This window comes from Canis lupus, chromosome 6, assembly GCF_048164855.1.
Source record: "Canis lupus baileyi chromosome 6, mCanLup2.hap1, whole genome shotgun sequence".
NCBI lineage: Eukaryota > Metazoa > Chordata > Mammalia > Carnivora > Canidae > Canis > Canis lupus.
Genome location: NC_132843.1, coordinates 24107823 through 24128080, shown reverse-complemented (window position 1 = coordinate 24128080; position 20258 = coordinate 24107823). Strand labels below are relative to the sequence as shown.

Sequence of the window (20258 nt, the reverse complement as noted above, 5' to 3'; positions counted from 1 at the left end):
TTGGAAACTAATATTTTAATCCATCTTTTCAAAGAATGTACTGAGAGTTTTAACAGGGGGTAGCTGGTCAGATTTAAACTGTGTGTCTGTTGAACCATGCCGAGCAAATTTTGGGGGTTTTGTGTTAGTGATATTTTCTGTTTAAATAAGAGGCCTGATAAGAGGAAAGCATTGCTTCAGAAATACTTAAATTTTGGAGTTCAAGTATTAATTAGAATATTTGTTTTCCAAGTTTCTAGGACGTTGAATGTTTAAAGTCATCCTTGAACTAATGATATCCACACTTTTCTTGGTTAAATTTCACTAAATGAATTGTGACTCATAAACTTGGTTGAATTATATGAAACTTGTGTCATATGGGGCCTTTAATCCACACTGTAAAGCTTTTCATGGAAAATATCTGAACCTTTATTATTATTTATATCTGAGTTAAATTAAGGCCAAGAACTGTAATTGTTGTTCTCCTGCTTGCATTAATAGTTAAACTTAAGTTTTTTCTACTGATAAATTTGAGTCAGATTTAATGAGTAATAAACCTAAAGATAGCCTTTAAAAACCATTGGAGAGCTTAGAAAGTGAATATATAATTGTGATTAAAAAGGATATGTGACTAAGGCACTCAAATGGTGCTTGGTTGCTTCTTACTGGTTTAACGCAGTTGAATGAAAATTACTTCCTAGTTACATTAAAATAGCATCATTGATTATTTTCAACGTTTTTTAATGAGGTAAGGAGATACAACAGTGCATCATAAAAATTAAAAGTTGAAAAGACCGAAGTAGCAGACGTTTAGCCCAAAGACAAAGAAGTTAATTTAAGATACAGATCTCTAGGTAAATGTTTGTGTCAATTTCCTCACAAACTATTTTGCTAATGTTTGTTCTCTTTGCTGTGAAAAATAGGCATACCATTCAAAAACAGAGTACATTTATCAAAAAGTAGGAACTTATCTAATAAATTGTAATTTTATTAAAACATTATGCTTTACATTCCTGATGTGCCATAAAACTTAATGTGGAACAGAAATATAAAACCTTGAGCAGTTGGATTTCATGTGTATTTTGAAACCAGTAGGCCATTGCTTGGTTTGTTTCTACAGTATGAATTTTGATGTTTTTATAACTCCTGTTATCTTTTTATTGCATAAAATAGAAATGAAAGCTTTTCAGTTTATAGTTTGCTAAATAATGAAGGACAAATGTCCAAATAAGAACTTTAAAATGTGATCTATAACCTACGAGAGTTAGCATGTAGGGCTATTTTTAAAACTGCATTTAAATACTGTTTTTAAATTTCCTAGAGCAAAGGGGTTTTGTGTTTAGTTTGAAGCAGTATCAGCTAGACCACATCTATAGTCAGAAATAGGGACATCCACAAGTTTGAGTAGAAATGTTTATCCTTCCTTAAACCTCATTTTAATGTCTTTGGGTCCATTTTTTAAAGATCTTTAAAGACCCTGGCTCTATTTTTAAAGGACTTGGGGCAAGAATGTTCTAATATTAGCTAAAAATCTTCATCAGTATAGTATAATAGTAGTTCTATTGAGGCTGAACTGTTATGGGTTATTTTATTTCTTACTTTCCAAACTGTAAAGTGGTTATATTACTTTCATAAATAGACTTTTTTATGTCTCCATGTGTATATATATTTAGGGAGGAGAGAGACTCAGAATGACTCATTCCGAAAAAGGGGGGGGGGGGAGCGGTTTTTAACTTCAGATAGTTTTCTCCACTTTTCATTTCTTCACTGAATGTTGCCAGATACTGTCCGTAAAAAGTGTTCCCTTTCTTTTAACTATCTCTCCTTGTTGCCAAGGTGTAAATCAGAAAGTCCAAGTTTCTTTCTCCCACTTCATAAACAAGACTTGGTCGGTTCTGCTTCAGACACTTGGAGCCCTGCCAAGGTTGTCATGATGATGTCAGCTTACCAAGAATGTTCACATTTCTCATGCTGTGTTCACATTCCCTGGACTCGAGCAAATGTCCTTTTTGAGCTCATTGAAGTTTTAGGGTTGGATTTAAAAAGCTTGCATTGTTTTCAGTACTTTTTGCTACCTTTACAAAGTCAAGGATCCATTTTTAACAGCATGACAGTGTATAGACCCACACGGTACATTTTGTATTTGTAGTTTAAGGAAATAGAGAATGACCAAAAGTTTATCAGGTAGTAAAACCCGTAAGACTTGCTAATCTAATAAATTAAAATTTTATGAATTAAGTACTCCTTCATTCAGCATATATTTTATATCAATATTTATATTTTTTAATATTACTTATTGACTTTTAAATTTTTACCAATAACAGTGGCTTCTACCTATTTTTGGAAAGAGATGCTTATATGTAGAAGTTACTCAGTGAACACAATTTTCAGGTATCTTGCAATACTTCTTGGTTATTGGTTAGCTGATTAAAAACCATTGTGCTACAGGTACTTATGTCTAATTGTTTAATATATAATTTCGGCCTGTAAGCCAATAAGCATTAGAAAACCCTCACAGCTTTTGAAGACTATTTAGAGAAATGGCTACAGTTGAAGGGGGAGTAGTTTGACTTTGTACATACCAGTCCTAGTAAACTTAATGGACTTTCCATTTATAGACAAATTATGAGGACCATGAAGAGTTCAGTCCCTCCAACTTTTAAAATGTGTGTAAATTCAAGTTTATGGAATTTCAGAGAGCCAAGGTTTAAAATAAAACCTGTTTTATTTTATATCTACCACATTTGATCTAGTTACTATGTAATCCAAAGCAGTGTGTAGAATTTTAGTTCTGAAATGATCTTTGAAGAACATATAGTTTGGCTAAAATTTTACAGGTAAGGTCTGGATAACTGAATAATTCTGGACAGTGTAACTACATGGTAGCACAATTGGGATAAATATGATAATTCTGTGAAAATTATTTGTCTTCAGACATGATTCTTTGTAAATACCAAACAGATGATATTTATGTGGCTTTCTTACAGTTAATGTACATTATGACATAATTAACCTGAAAAGCAAAATACCAGTTGTTATTGATATCATATCCTCTCATTTGAGTTGCTAAATTACATGTTTAAAAGGTAGGAAAAGGAGATGTCCTTTAATATTAATGTTTAAATTGAGTTTTGGTTGACTTTCTAGGCTGATGTTGGATATTAACTACTCTATTTCTGTTACCGTAATGTGAGGTATACATAGTTTTCTTTCAATCACCAAATTTTGATTCATTCAAAATAATGGAACTTCTTGAGACATATTTACTAGCCAAAACTAGGACAAGTGTTAATCATAGTTACAAGCCTGGCTCTCTGCCCTTTGTTCTTATTGAGCGACATAATATATCCTTTTGATAATTTGTACAGCATTCCCCTTGTGGCTTTTTATAAAAGTTTTAAAACAGGTTTAAACTAGATAAATTAAAATCTACTTTGAATTCAGAGATTTTTAAATCTCTATTTTAAGAAATAATTGCAGATTCCAAAAGTAGTTTTCAAATTAGCAAGGAGGCCATGACCAACATTTCATTCCTTCCTGTCTTAGAATCATGGTCTTTGGAATTTCAAGAGTGAATTTGCAGAGCTGGAAAGGGACCTGAAGCTCAGCCATGTCAGACTTCCAGATCTTACCTTCCCTGACATTAACTCAAGACAGTGACAGCTCAAAATTAGTGAGTGCTTAAGGTATATTTATATAATGTAATACCATAGAGGTCTTTAAGCAAATGAGATAGTTAATGGCATGAAAGGTTGGGTGAAATAAGTCCCTACTAAGGTGCACAGTTTGTTGTTTGCTTGATACTACTGTTGTCTGTAGACAAAAACTGTCTTATAAACCTATTATACGGGCATCTCAGTGGTTGAGCATCTCGCTTTGGCTCAGGTCATGATCCTGGTGTCCTGGGATCAAGTCCTGTATCAGGCTCCCTGCAGGGAGCCTGCTTCTCCCTCTGCCTATGTCTCTGACTCTCTGTCATGTCTGTCTCTCATGAATCAATAAATAAAATCTTAAAATAAATAAATAAAAATAAACCTGTTATACTTCTTTTCCCCAATTTTACATGTTCCATAAGGTAAATGAAATTTTTTTTAATTGACTCGATTTGGTTTGTCTGTGATTTTAAGTTCAGGTTGTTTATTTTGTGCATCTCATGCCACTTCCTAAAAGAAGAAAGAATCTTTTCTTCCTCAAGAAGTCTTCCCCAGTTGACACAAACTCATTCTCTATTATCCAGTTGATATAGTTCCCTCAGTTCACTTTCGAAAAGATTGTTTTTCTGAATTTGGTACTATTTAATAGTTCTCGTTTCCTTTCTTCCAGTTTGAGCTCCTTTTTGTTCTTGTTCACAAGCTGCCAGGTGGGGGATGGAGATCCTCCTTGTTCAGCAAGGAGAGGAGGCTTCCCTCAGTTGCAGAGCAGTGCTTTTGGGAGACCAGAGTTGCAACCATGTGTGTTTGTTACAATGTTCTTGTTACTAAACGTTAATCTTAACATTCTCTCAACTATCCTGTTCTTTTTATCCTAATCCTCTAAAAATCACTTCTTTTTTTATTATTGTATGTACATTGCTAGCAGCTGGGGACACAATGTATGCATGTTTCCGTATGTATGCATAATTAAAGGCTTCAGACCTGGCTCTATCAAGGTGAGTTTATATTCAGACTTCTCCAAACCTGGTTTCCAAACAGCAGTGTAGCTTAAACAAAACGGAGACTGAGATCCAATTGAACCGAGACGCTGCCCACACTGTGTTGTCTCCTCCCTTCTCTTTAACACTGGTAACAACCTCCTTCCCCTGTTGTGGGAAGTTTTCAGATCTGCTGCCTTCCATGAGGCTTTTTCACCCTGCAGCTCAACTCTGCTTTATAAATATTCTTCTGATGTTAAGTTTGTGTTTTGGGAACCTTCTTAAAAGTTCTTGAATCAGATGCTATGAAGTTCTCCAAAATCAAATGTGATGCCATGTCCCTTCACTTTTCAGTGTCTGAAACATAATCAGGAGTAGTAAGTTGATCATTTTTCTGATTCCCAGAACATTAATGCAACAACAACAAAAAAAGCAAAATAATAAACCATGTGTTTTCCTGCCACCAAAGGAGACCCCCAAATCCTTTTATTTTATTGGAATTTTATTGCTATCTGTGGTCTGAAACAAAAGAACTGTCAACCAGGGCTTGGACACATTCTTTATATAGCAAGTTACCTCTAATAATATCCATCACTTTATAAGAGAATTTGCTTTATATTGATGAAGTGTTGCAGAATACTTAAAGCAATTCTCATAAAAGAATGGTATTGCGAATTTGTCTTGATAGATCTAAGCCAGTTAAGGCCAGTCATTCTATTTTGTGTGAAAGGACCCCCAAATGTTTATATCTCATGTTACATTCAAAATTGTATACTTGCTTGACTTTGCTTCTTTTTCAGTTATGTTTATAATTAAGCAATATGTTGATGTTGATACTGTCAATCTTTGATAAACATGACAATTCATGTGGGGACTCCCAGACTTTAACCCAAGTCAGAATTAAAATAAAACCAGCCTCGAGTGCAGTATAATGTTGACCTAATATAATCTTAGTGGGAAGTACATTCAATGTTTAGACTCTTAAGAAGGTGAACCGCTAGACCACATGATCTGCTTTTGGCTGGATGGACCCTTCTTCTGACTACCTAAGTCAGCAGTGCCATGATCACCTGAATCTGAGACCCAGGTCACATTGCCCCCAGTGTCATTTTCATCAGCTTGGCGAGTAAATCCCAGCCAGAAATTCATCAGCTACTTTTCATCTTGAGAACTAAATAAGCCTTTGGTTTTTTCGATCAAATTTAACCATAAACTATTTCCTCTACTCATTGCCGGTTTAATCAAATAAGCATTACCTTATCCAGGTTGTAATGAGATACTTCTTAAAGGTTTCCCTGTTTTTCAGTCTCTTAGAACTAGGCATAGATTAAAATGAAATTATTTATCCTTTATCTTTTTTATATCATGATTTTTTTGTTTTACTGATTTGTCATTAAATGATATTTCTAATTATCAGTTTAAAAACTTGCCAGATTTTAATGTGGGTTCAGATTTTAACAATTTAATTAGATAAAATATGGCTGGTGGAAAAGACTCTCCATGCTTTGGCATTAATACTGGATTCCCAACAGTGGTCTTCTAGTACATAGACATTTTACTGACTTGTCATTTTAACCTTTTCACAAATGCCATGACTCTGTAATTTATTTGTCCCTGGATAATGAAGAGTTAGTTGTACTCTGTGTATATATTTGATTTGCTTATACATTTTACTTGTTGGTTTGCTTATAGACTTATTTCGTTATAGATTATTTACTAGCTCTCTCACCTGTCACTGTATTACTACAAGTTTATGCTTAAGTATATGCATGTATTTTATCATTTGGTAGTGTTTTATTTTTAAAGATTTATTTATTTGAGAAAGAGCACACACACAAGTGGGGTAGGGACAGAGGGAAAGAATCTTCAAGCAGACTTTTCTCTGAGTGCGGAGCCCAATGTGGGGCTTGAGCTCACAACACAAAAGATCATGATCTGAGCTGAAAGCAAGAGTTGGATGCTTAACCAACTCAAGCACCTAGGCACCCCTGGTAGTGTTTTATTTTCAAAATGATTTTGTATTGGAAATCTTCAAGCTTAATTTTTTACTCAATTTAATTTCCCAAAAATTATTCAAGTAATTAGGCATTTCTAGATATAGTAAATTGCTGTTTATTCAGCATGGTAAGTGGTTACTATTTTTTTTTCTTTGCCATTTAGCATGATTAGACATAATTATTGATAATTTCTGGAAAGAAGCCAGCAGTGCAAGCCCAGGTTTTTTTTTTTTTTTTAAGATTTTTTAATTTATTCATGAAAGACCCAGAGAGAGAAAGGCAGAGGGAGAAGCAGGCTCCAGGCAGGGAGCCTGATGTGGGACTCAATCCCGAGACCAAGGATCACACCTGAGCCAGGGGTAGGTGCTCAACCGCTGAGCCACCCAGGCATCCCCAAGCCCAGGTTTTAACAAGAATGTAGCCTTTCCAGTCTAAGTCTAGTTAGATATCTGGATCCAAAAAGAGATCAAATCCAAAAGAAACAAAGCCTGACAGATGGGGTCTGGAGGTGGGACGGGGGAGGCAGCACAGTCGTGTGAATATAATACAGAGGTGATATTAATACCAGTTACCAGAAGGCATTTCCAAGACTTCCTCCAGGGTAGGATGTGAGAAGACCAGAACAGGATGCACACCGGCCCCTAGAGACCTGACCTTGCCAGAAACAGAGCAGGAGATGATCCAAAGACTGCCTGTGTGCCCAGGAAGGATTTGGAGAACCCCCCTGGCCCAGTGCTTGGGATGGGAGGGAACTAGGCAGCAGCTCTCTGTATGCAGGCTTTGAGTGGAAGAGCTGGGAGTGGGAGGTACCTGTGATTATCCTGGACTGCTGCCCTCAGCAGGCTACTAGGGGGTAGGTGGCTTGCTAATAACACCGGATGTCTTTCTAAGTTGAAATGGATCTAGACAGTGCTAAAGTTGGCAACTACTGTTTCCTATGAAGATAATGTAAATGCATGTTAGGCAAATGGTAATACGTTATACTAAAATATATAATAATCTGGAACCTATGAGATTGATTATATGAAGTGCAGGTTTTGTTTTCTTTTAACTAAGCATGGTTTAAAAGTACTCTTGTGAAAAAATTTAAAATTCATATGGAACCACAAAGGACAGTGAATAGCCAAATCAGTCTTGAGAAGGAAGAACAAAGCTGGAGGTGTATCACACTTCCTGATTTCAAAGTTTATTAAATAACCACAATAATTAAAATAGTTTGGTATTGGCATAAGGGCAGACATATAGACCAATGGAACAGAATAGAGAGCCCAGAAATAAAGCCATGCAGGGGTGCCAAGAATCACAATGGGGAAAGAATGGTCTCTTCAACAAATAGTGCTGGGAAAGCTAGATATACCAGCAAAAGAATGAAATTATAGCCTTATATTACACCATACACAAAACATTCAAAATGGATTGAAGACTTAATTTAAACATAAGACCTGGAACTGTAAAACTCTTGAAAGAAACATAGAGGCATTGCTTCTGGACGTTGATCTTAGCCGTGATTTCATGGACATGACACCAAAAGCATAGACTAGAGGTGCAGAAATATGTAAGTGGGACTCTATCAAATTATAAGCTTCTGCATGGCAGAGGAAGCCAACAAAATGAAATGGCAATCTACAGAATAGGAGAAAATATTTGCAAACCATTTCTCAAATAAAAGGTTCCTTTCCAAAGTATATAAGGAACCCCTACAATTCAATAGAAAAAAAATTTTTTAAATCAATTAAAGCTCTTTGAGGAAGCCACTATAGTGGCTTGGGTGCCCCACTCCTGCTCCTGCTCCTGGCTCACCGCTCTTCACTCTCACTGGAGAATAAGTTGAGCAGGAAGCTGCACTGCAGCCATGACTTTTAAGGACATCAGGAAGACACCTATGGAACCAGAGGTGGCACCGAATTTGAGTTAATCTCACTTGGAAAAGGTATTTGCTGACTTGATCAGAGGTGCAAAGGACAAGAATCTGAAAGTGAAAGGGCCAGTTCAGATGCCTACTGAGACTCTGAGAACAACTACAAGAAAAACTTCTTGTTGAAGGTTCTAAGACTTGGGATCTTTTTCAGGTGAGGATCCACAAGCAGACTCATTGATTTGCACAGTCCTTCGGAGACTGGTAAGCAGATTACTTCCATCAGTTTCAAGCTGGGAGTTGAGGTTGAAGTCACCACTGCAGATACTTACATCAACCTTTTTAATAAGTTGATTACCAGTTGTTAAAAAATTGAGCAAAGGATTTGAGTAGACAAACAAGTGTTATTATGGATTAACAGATTCTCTAACTGATCATTTCTGAAACCATTTGAGAACAAGTTGCAGACACAGAGCCCCATGACCTCTTAAAAGTGCAGTATGTATTTTTGAGGTGCAAGGAGAAATTGGAACCCTTGTACACTGTTGGTAGGAATACAGAGTGGTGCAGCCACGATGGAAAACAGTGTGGAGATTCCTCAAAACATTAAAAATAGCATTACCACTTGCTCCAACAATTCAAAAGAATTGAAGTGAGGAGAGATACTAGCACTCGGTGCTCTTCACAACAAGCAAGATGTGGAAACAACCTCAGTGTCCACTGATGAATGGACAAAGGATGAATGGATAAAGGGAATCCTGTAATATGCAACAGTATGCCCAGAGGACTGCATTAAGCTGCCAAGACATCACCTCCACCTCTCCCTGCCCCACCCCACCCCACCCATTCTCTGTTTGGGAGTCAAGTGTGAGAATCTTTAAAACGCAAATCTGAGAGTCTTCCAGCCATGATATAAAAAACAAACTCAAGTGGCTTTGGTCTTGACAAATTATCAAAATTTCCTTTTTGTAAGGAAAAAAAATGTATGTTGATTCTGTTTAATCTATTTGGTCTTATGTATTTGAGCACCAAAAAATGTACACAAGCATATGCTAAAAACGAAAAACACTTTACATCAGTCCTTTCAGGGAGTAGGGTTACAGACGGGCCAAGTGGTGGCCTTAACGTTGTGGCCAAGAGCCAGACCCTAGGTCTGTATAGCTTGAGTCCTTGCTTAGCACTCACTTGCTAACTGTATGACCTTGGGCAGGTTACTTAAACTTAACCTCTTTGTACCTTGTTGCTGATGATAATAAGAGCAGGAAGGCACTTGGAAAGTGCCCAAAAGCTAGTAAGTATTATGTATTTGCTGCTATTACTTATTTTCCTATTATTGAGTTGTTCAAATAAATATGCATTGCCTTTACAGTGCACTTAATTTTTTTTTTTTTTTTTTTTTTGAGAGAGAGAGAGAGAGAGAAAGGGGAGTGTGAGTAGTCAGGAAGGGGCAGAGGGAGAGGGAAACAATCTGTTTCTAGATTTAATTTGAGAGTGGGGAGAGCCAGAGGGGAAGGGAGAGTGAGAACCTCAAGTAGACTCCATGCTGAATATGGAGCCCAATGCAGGGCTCAGTCTCACAACCCTGAGATCATGACCTGAGCCAAAGCCAAGACTCAGATGTTCAACTGACTGAGCCACCCAGGTGCCCTAACATTTAAAAATGTATAAGAAAGTGTTAGAGAAAAGGGAAACAAAGAGGTCCAAGAATATTTAGGGGAAATTCTCATTGCTGCCTGCAAGGCCCAGGTGTTCCGTAACTTCATCTTGTACTGCTTTTCTTCTTCTACTACTTCTGTGCCCTTTTTTGGGGCCCCTGAAATAAGGCCAGCTGCCCCTGACCTCAGAGCACGTTTTCCTTACAGCATTTATCCCAATGGTGATGACATATGTGCTTGGGTCATTGTTTGTTTAATAACCGACACCCTGTCCACCCCTCTCACTTGACTGCAACCTCTGAAGGGCCAACACAGTGTGTGTGACTCACCATTCTACCCCCAGTGCCCAATACAACATTTTGCCAAACCAAGAAGGAAAAGAGTATCCCACAGAACTACGTGCAGGGAGGTGTGGAGAGACTCTGGGCTCTACAAAGACTTGGCAGAAGTTATGCTGGAGGAGGGACCTCTCATATTTTGAAGGATAGTGTGATTTCCACCAAGGATTTTGAATTGTGTGCAGCTATCTTTGAGGAGCTGGTGAAGGATTTTCGCCAGGGCCGTGACCACAGCATTAGCCTGCATGTTAGAGTGCTCAGTCAACACCAGTGTGATGGATGGATGGGTGGGTGGAGTTCAGAGTCAGCAGAGAGGAAAATTATTGAGAGCCAGAACTTAGGCAGCAGGATGGACCAGAGGGAGAAGCTTCGAGAACTATTCCTGTGGAACGACCAATACCGCTATGTGATGGAATAGATGTTGGGCCATATGGGGATGATGAGGTGACAATCTGCATTCCTGGTTTTGTGTCACTTTATGGATTTTGACTTTCGTTTGGGATGTGCAGAAGCAGAGGGGAAAGGTCAGATATAGAGAAGTACTAGGAAACGAGATGTGTAGATCTTCACTTTTCTGCGAGGCATCCTCAAGGAGTTTTCCAGTAGAGGCTCAGGCAGATTGGGCTGGAGAGGATTTAGGAGATACAGGTCTGTAAAAGATGGAGGCTGAAGGTATGGGGGGCGAGGGGGAGGTTAGGCAGCAGCCCTCCCCTCAGGCTCAGCCCAAGCCCAGCATCTTCTGTGAAGAAACTTCTGTCTCCAGGGTCTCCAGTTCTTCTGCCTGTTTGGCCTAAAATGTGTTGGCATAGAAAATACTAATGGGCTGTAGATACTTCTTAAGTTTTATTTGTCCCCAAAGCTAGCTCCTCAAGCACTTTTTCATTTCAGAAGCTTTTCTTAAAGGCCTGCTGGGAAGGCATTCTATAGAGTGAGTCCGTATCTACACCCAGAGATCTCCATGCAGTCCCCGGACGATGCTTTCATGTAATAGATGAACAGGAATTATAATAGATATGCGTCAGCCGGTCATCATGGGCCACAGGGCTAGCATTCACATCAACAACTGGAGTAGAAGCAAAGGACAGTATGAAATAAATTTTTGTGGTTTAGTGTTAAAGAAAACTAAGAAGGGTGAAACTTGATATATTAGCCTTCTCCAGAAAAATAGTAGTAGGGTGTGTGTGTGTGTGTGTGTGTGTAGAAAGGGAGAGGAGATAGATTGATTTCAAAGAACTGGCTCATACATTTGTGGGGGCTGGCAAGTCCTTCAACGTCGGCCAGTGGACTGAAGATACAGAGAAGAGTGGCATTTTGAAACCAGGTCTGTTAGGAGAATCTCCTCCTCAAGGAATCTCAGTCATTTTCTTAAGGCCTTCAACTGATTAGATGAGGCCTGCCGCATTTTGGGGAGCAATCTGCTTTACTTCCAGTCTGCTGATGTACGTGTTAAAAAATACTTATACAGAAATACCTAGAATAGTCTTTGACCAAATAACTGGGTACCATGTTTGAACCAAATTGACACAAAGTTAATCAGCACACCTATTAAGCTGTCCTTGCCTGTGCCATTAGCCTGCTGCAGGAAAGCTCTGGAGTACTACAGGTCTATAAAAGACAGCCTCTGTGGGAGGTTCAAACTTTAGCATGATCATCTAGAGCTTAAATGTGAAATAACCCAAAACATCCAAAATTTTGCCTTAAAGAACCAGACGCCCTTGTTACTTTTCCTAGTTCAGGAGCTTTGCTGTTGCTTTAGTGGTATTTCAGCATCATAGTTTCCGTGTTCTCTTTTGCAGTTTGCATTGCCTTTCAAAAGCAGAACACACACACACTCACACCCTGAAATCAGCAGTTCATGTGTTTTTCTGTTTTACAGATAAGAAAACTGAGACTGGTAACATTAGATTCCATGCAAATTGGTGGCCATTTAATGGCTGAATTGAACCTAGGTCCTTTCACTTTAAATTGAGTCTTTCCTCCCCCCTGTCCCCCCACCCCCCAAAAAACACCCCTTATTTCTAAGGGAGAAGAAAAGGCGAGCACAGAGAACATGAATGAATATGAGAATGGATAATTACAGAACTCCTACCAGAATTCAGGATAGGAGGGGAAAATTTTTTGCCACATGATAGGCCTTATTTGGTCCCATTGAGGTTGTGGGTATTTCAAGTTAGAAGAATTTAGGTATGCAGTTCATTCCTTTCTAATTCTGCATTTTTGGTGACTATATTAGTGGACGCACAAGGATTGAAACTATAAGAAACCATCTATTTCACTCTCTGGGTCCCCCTTCCCACTGCCCCATAGCATTGGAGCATGTTTCACAGTCCTCGAGTCTGCCAGATATGGGTCTTGTGTTCTACCTCCTTCCAGTTTGTTTGGTTAGTTAGCTAATGTGTTTTGCATTCAACCAAGGAAGTTCAAAATACTGCCTTTGAGAGAGCCAGCTAGGGTAGAAGTGCTGTCCAACTTAAGAGTGGCAGACTGGCTGAGTTCTCTGGGTGATGATTGAGCCACCCACTAATTTTAGGCTGGGAAAGCTTGGAGCACAGATTGATTTTTCAATAGAAAATAACATCCTGCTAAGACATTCTATAACCCTTGGAAATATCTTCTGGCTCTCTAGCTCTTGGCCATTTTAAAGGGTCATATCCTCACTCATTATCATATTAAATGTGGTTGAGACTTTAGTTTTGAAACTGTAGCTTTCTGCCTTAGATCATCTGGATCTCAAAGGTTATGAAAGCGAAGTCTTCCTTCTTTCCTATGACTAATGTAGATGGGAAGCAATGAGCCTCAGGCAACCATCTCACCCGTAAGTGGATAAGCTGAGTAGCAGCACACAAGATTACAAAATTTTCCTGAGTTCCCACTTTCAAGCTTGTGTACCAAGTACTGAGTTGTAGTACAAAACGTGGATTAATTGGTCATAGTTGCATTCATATTATATAAATGTTCAGAAACTTGCCTTGTGCACATCATCTGCTTTGGTTTGTATGGATGAAGTTTAAGTTGGTAGCCAATACTCCACTTGATCCTTGCTTAGGGCTTTGTCAGTCCCAATTTTGACACCTTTTTGAAGTTTTTGGAGCTTAAAAAACAGGCCATTAAAAATGGTTTCCAGGGATTGATTGCCCAAAGGCAATACCAAAATATAATAATTTTTGCTTTGAATCTAGATTGTCTCATTGGGTTGTCATGACAAATTTGTGCAGTAGGGAGAACAGCTGGTGTCATCACAGTTTTATAAAATAAGTGGAAACAGAGGAATGGCATTCACATGAAGACCCCCTGGACTGTATACTTTTAGCATTTGCCAATTTTAGTCACCTGTGTTGAGTCCAGGAACTGATTCCAGCTGGCTGTGTTGCATACATCTGCTGTAGTATGATTTAATCCTCATAACTACTTATGAAATCACTGGTAGGGTTCTCACTTTATAGATGAGGAAGGCAAGTTTCAGGGAAGCTAAATAACCTATCCACGATCTTACTGCTGGTAAGTGGAGCTCATCTGGTTGAAACCCATGCTTTTTCTAGTCTTCAGGCTTTGCCTCATTACATGGTTCAGATTGATGTCATTAAGTTCTGTGACCATGTATGACCCATATTTGATTTTTAGTTCATCAGAGCATTTGAGTGGGAAATAGATCAGAGCCAATGCAGATTTGACCTGTTGGAATCCTGTGGTTACTATATGCTAACTGTAGTAATGAAATGCAATAAATCTCTGTGCATGCATTTTTTATGGCAATCAGGATGTTTCAGCCAAGAAGAAAATATAACATGAGGAGGTTAAGATATTTAAATTCAACACGTATTTTTAGAGTATCAGTATTTGCTAGGTGCTGTGATTAGTGCTTTCAGTCAGACTATTTAATATGATCTTTATAATATTCCAGCAGGCTTCAATTATAGTTTGCTTACAGATAAGGAAACTGGGCCTCAAAAAGAATACTATACTTAGAGAAGTATACACAGCTAATAAGTAGATCTCTTAGCTTCCTGTCCATTACTGGCTCTCCAGCATTAATGCGTACTGCTTATAACACGCTCTGTCACTACCGTGGTCCCTCTGCCATTCCTCACGCCACCATCAGCCCAGCCCATTCCTTGCCATTTGCATACCCCCTCACTTGTGAATTTCAGATAATTTAGGCAGCAAACCAGAGAGCATTTCCTGAATTGTAACTAGAATTGTCTATGGGAAATCATGCATCTAAAGAAGGTACTATATTATGCAGTCATTAGCATCTAGTTTAGGAACCTCTGTTTTTCAGAATTAATTTCACAGAAAGCGATGGAGTTATCTATCAAGCATTTCTGAGAAATAAAGACAAGAGATGGATACATGTAGTTCAAATCAGGACAACTCATTACATCTGCAATGGGTATTTAAGGAGTCCTGAGGTAATTGAACATGGTAATTGTGTTGCTGTATCTGAAGGGTTTCACTGACACTTGTTTTGTTTGTGTTTTGCCTGAGCCCGTAATTGCAGAAATATTCTCCCATGGTGATTAGTTCCCAATTTAAAATAGACTGTTTCATTAAAGGTAACTCCATAATGAGACCAATGAGGACCCAAGCTGTGTGCTTTAATGATAGTAATTCCCTCTCTGCTTGCAGCTTGACCATGTGCACACAGAAGATGTGAGTTAAAGCCTTCATCTTAAGTCCTGCTTGAATTGCGAGAAAAGAGGAGGTCGAATTACATCGCCTTTAAGGTCCCTTCCAGCTTTAGCATTCTGTGATTCTTTGGAATATTCAGCAAATGGAAGTTCAAAAATTGATTCTGCTTTCACACTGAGAGGGAAGAATGCCCACAATTGAATAAAAGATTAGAAGCTGTGGAGAGGAAATAGTTGTCTTGAGTGAGTTCTTTTATTGGAAATCAGCCTTGTACTACTGGACAGGAAATTAAGTTCTTGCCTGGGTCATTAATCATTGTGCCAATTTGAAAATTGGCAGTGGGGGGAGGTGGCTATATTTGAGGAGGGAGGAAGGAGTGGGCGAAGAAGGTGTCCCTAAAAGCTCCCCTGTCAGAGTGGGAATTAGTGGCAAAGATAGGGTGCTGTTGGCCACCCCTTCCTGATGCAAGTGTTTCCAGCATTTCTGTCATTCTCCTGTTGGTTCCCACACATTTCCTACCCAAACCTGTTTCCCACTTGTACCAAGAGGAGAGAAATATCACAGGGTTTTCACTGAGAAAGAACAGAGAAGTGAGAGTAATGGACATGATAATCCCCTGGGTAGCCCAAGAGAGATGTTCTAAGGGAAGAAGGCGTGACTGGGATATCCTGAGTTTTTGTCAAAATTAACATTGATGAGAGACCAAAACACCAGCCAAAATACCGGTAATAGGTTACACAATGTCCAAACAGCCTGTGCCCTTTGAAACAACTCCATTTTTACCATATTCGCTATTTTCCTACCTCCTTTGTCTCCATCTTCTCAAGTGGAACCTCACTTAGAGGGATACTGTCTTCTGCCTCATGAAGTCAGAGCTTCCCTCTGCATATGTTAATTGGAAAAATATCAAAGCCATCCTTGCTTTCACTTTTTCATTCTTCCGCCAAAATGGGACTGTTTTAGTGTATCTGCAATTTTCTATTTATTTGCCCTTTAAGGTGAGAAGTTTTGGCAAATAAAAACCTGGCAGCAGATTTTATTTCCACAAAAATAACAATTTTGACATCTCAGGGTGTCATCTGTCTCAAAGCTATTCCCAGTGGAGTCTAAATATACCACTGGGCTTTCTCATCACTCATCAGAACTGCCTCGGAAATTTGCACCCCTTGGGGTCTGATTGACTAAGCCTTCTATAAAGCTCTCTCTTCTCTTATAGATTTTTCTGTTGGGAAAGTGGCTAAATTAGATTGGGAATTGAAGTATTTGGCTTGATTGCAGTTTATGTAGGTTTTTGCTCTCTCTTCCTCTGGAAAGACACCTGCTTCTTTCTATCTGTAATTTCACCTCATTCTTAACTGCTCAGTGCACAATATGGCCCTGAGCATCCTAGATGAAGCCTGTCCTGAATCATGCTCCTGAGCACTGCAGGGGCTGGCCTATGTGCTTATGGCTTCATGCTCATGTGGAATGGAAATAGACTTCACTCTTCTCTCTGCACATCACACACTAGCCTGCGTAGAGAGCTGAGTCTTTTTTCCAAACTAGTCACCGCTGCTCCCCACGTACCTGCCCCCACATTATTTACACCAATGATGAGCACCTAGAGGTAATTTCTAAAATTAAAAAAAAAAAAAAAAATCAACACCAGGTTAAGTGTCCTTATCAGCCAGGAAGAGTATTTGGAGCAGTTAATGATGCAGAGGATGAGCTTTAATGCCATGATCCAGCTGCCTCTTCACAGGAAATCACATAGACGTGAGTATTGGGGGCTCTTTGAATGAAAAAGGGTAGGCTAGATTTCCACTTTATTGGTGTTTGTATACCTAGCCTGAGAAGTAATGTAAGTTACACAAGAATCTTGAAGTTCTGACTTAGAGAATGGATCACAGCCATTCTGTGGGCCTTGGTCATCTCAGTCGGTACTTGCCCCTTAAAACCTGGCTCTTGAAGCCACAGTGACTTACAGTTGTCAGACCCATGGCCTTTCCCATTTCTGCTTCTTGACTGCAACAGCAGACCCTAGTCCTCGAAACTCTCCTTGCCACTCTTCCTCGTGGTCTATTTCCCTCCATCTTCTCAATTCCTTCTCTGTCGGCCTTGGTTCATTTCTAGTCTGTTGATACAAAATGGGTCGAAAACATAAATGTGAGACCTGAAGCCATAAAAATACTTGATAAGAGCAAATGCAGTAATGTCTCTGACACTGGCCATAGCAACATTCTTCTACATATGTCTACTGAGGTAAGGGAAACAAAAGCAAAAATAAACCACTGGTACTACATCAAAATGAAAAGCTTCTGTACAGCAAAGGAAGCAACAAAAGTAAAAGATAACCTACTAAATGAGAGAATATATTTGCAAATGGCCCATCTGATAAAGAGTAACCAAAATATCTAAATAACTTATACAACTCAACACCCTCCCAAAAATAATCTACTTAAAAATGAGAAGACATGAACAAACATTTCTCTAAAGAAGACATCCAGATGGCTAACAGATACATGAAAAGATGCTCAACATCACTTATCACCAGGGAAATGCAAATCAAAACCACAATGAGATATCACTTCACACCTGCCTGAATGGCTAAAATAGAAAACTCAAACAACTGTTGGAAAGGATGTGAAGAAAAAGGCACCCTCATGCACTACTGGTGGGAAAGCAAACTAGTGCAGCCACTGTGGAAGACAGTTATGGAGGTTCCTCAAAAAGTTAAAAGTAGAACTAGCCTATGATTCAGGAAATGTACAATAACACTAATTTGAAGGGATATATGTACCCTTATTTTTATTGCAGTATTATTTACAATAGCCAAACTATAGAAACAGCCCAAGTGTCCACTGATAGATGAATCATTGAAGAAGATTTGGGGTGTGTGTGTGTGTGTGTGTGTGTGTGTGTGTGTGTATACTCAACCATAAATAGTGAAATCTTGTCACTTGCAATGACATCGATGGATCTAAAGATTATTCTAAGCAAAATAAGCCAATCAGAGAAAGACAAATACCATATGCTTTTACTCATATGAAGATTTTAAGAAACAAATAAACAAAGGAAAGAAAGAGAGAAAGACAATATGTAAACCAGACTCTTAACTAGAGGACAAACTGATCATTACCCGAGGGGAAGTCAGTGGAGCATGAGTGAAATAGGTGAAGGAGTTTAAGAGTACATTTGTCTTGATGAATACTGAGTAATATATGGAACTGTGAAGTCACTACATTATGTACTCAACACTAACACTATATGTTAACTACATATAATTTTAACTATAATTATAGTTATAATTATAACTATAATTTTAACTAAAATTAAAATCAAAACTAAATTAAAAGATTAAATAAAAAGATAATTTAGCCTTCATATTAAGCAAATAAAATTCTACACCAACTGCTCTGTCTTATGTAGGACATTTCCATTTCATTTGTCACAAATGAAGGATTTTGGTTGCTTTTGCCTTCCTCTGTGAACCAGATCCTGTGAGGTTCACAGCTATAGCCTTTATAACCACTTCAAATTTATGTTTTATTTCTGAGGAAAGGACATGTTTACCTCATTTTTAAATTTGTATTTTTATTTTTTCCATATTTTCTACATTTTATGTGTTTAAGGGGAAAAAAAGTGTTATATCACCATCACATCTTGAGCAGGAGGAAATGTCTTAAAAAATATTCAGTTGGGGCACCTGGGTGGCTCAGTTGGTTAAGCAGCTGACTCTTGGTTTCAGCTCAGGTCATAATTTCAGGGTAGTGAGATTCAGCTCCATGTCTGAATCTACACTTAGTGGGGAGTCAGCTTGAGATTTACTCCCTGTGCCTTTGGTCACACACTCTCTAAAATTAAATTTAAAATTAAAAAATATATTCAGTTATATGATTCCTCTGTACTGACTGTAGCCATTTTTACTAATGAAATCATCTCCAATGTCTTCACTTGTTAATATCTTGTTTTTAATATCAGGATCAAACTTCTTTCATAAAAACAACAACAAAAACTACAATCCTGAGATTTCTCATGCCACAAACTATCTTCACCTCCTCTAAAATCTCCTATTTCTTTATATTACTTATATGGAAGTTATTACATTATCATTTATATTACTGTTTATGTAAGTTACAGTATATTTTTGGTAATATTTGTATCACCCAGAATCATTTTCTTCAAGTCATCTTGTGAGTCCTTGCTAAAGAATAATGCCTGGAAGTGGATGATCAAGTTTCTTTGATAGTATGGAGAAAATACTTTTTCCATCATGGAGGCTACTGCATAAGACCATTAGACTCAGTCAGTGCCTGTCTTCTCTCTCCTCATCTCTGCAGAAAACCCAACTCTCACAGCCTCCACTGGTACTGAGCACTGCAGGGGCTGGCCTTAGAGGTTTGACTTCATGACTTACTCCCATTGCAAAGTTCAGCTGCCTGCTGAATGCTCTTCTACTTTCTTATTGTCATCCTAGCCTCAGATTCTTCAAAGAAAAAAAATGTTTACCCCTAAACTGGATCCTACTTCTGTTGTGTCTGTTTTCATCATTGTCATTTCAGTCCATGTCCTAGACCATCAGGTTGGTGACTCATACTCTTTGATTCCAGGATTCTCAGAGAAGGGCCCAAGCAGCCCTCCGGGGTGCACGTATAAGGAAACAGCATCAAGAACTTAGAATTGCTAGTTTCCATGTGTGACACACTGAGTGCTGAGCACTGCACTCAACTCTATGAGGCTCATTCCATTTAATCCTCACAGCTTCCTGTCAGGTGGCCAATAGGAAGAACTATATTCTATCCAGAGATGGGAACAGGCATCATCACTCTTTCCCCATCTCCTCTCCAGACATCACAGGACTGACTTCAGACTTCAGGAGGAAAGGATTATCAATCTAGGTTACACAGTAGGGGACAGCTCCCATGGGGATTTTGTGACTGAGGACTCAAGTACCTTCCCTTCCTCTTTTATTCTCTTTTTTTTGGAATGGTAAGACTTGGTTCTGGTGGGCCTTCCCTTGCACCATATACCTTTGGCTCTGCCTGAAGTAGGGTGAAGAGATACAAGGCTTGGCATAGGTTTTGGCACTGAGTTCTAAAGGAGAGCCATAGAAGGAGCCATCTTGGGTCTTAGGCCCTTCATGTGTCCTCATTCATTCATCATGTATTTACAGTGCAGAGCTGTGCAGGGTAATAT

The 20258-nt window shown here is 38.6% G+C and overlaps 1 protein-coding gene across 5 annotated transcripts in view; it reads left to right on the top strand.

Moving 5' to 3' along the window:
• Positions 1-20258, top strand: part of GAREM1 (GRB2 associated regulator of MAPK1 subtype 1) — a 201228-nt gene that overhangs the window by 116358 nt on the left and 64612 nt on the right. Inside the window, exon 2 of one of the 5 annotated variants that reach the window (XM_072829159.1) lies at positions 3526-3652. The exons of 3 other annotated variants lie outside the window; for them this stretch is intronic. The gene's annotated coding sequence lies outside the window, so the exon portion shown is untranslated. Of the gene's footprint in view, positions 1-3525; positions 3666-20258 lie in introns of all 5 variants that reach the window. One more of the 5 variants, XM_072829161.1, reaches the window with a different exon arrangement.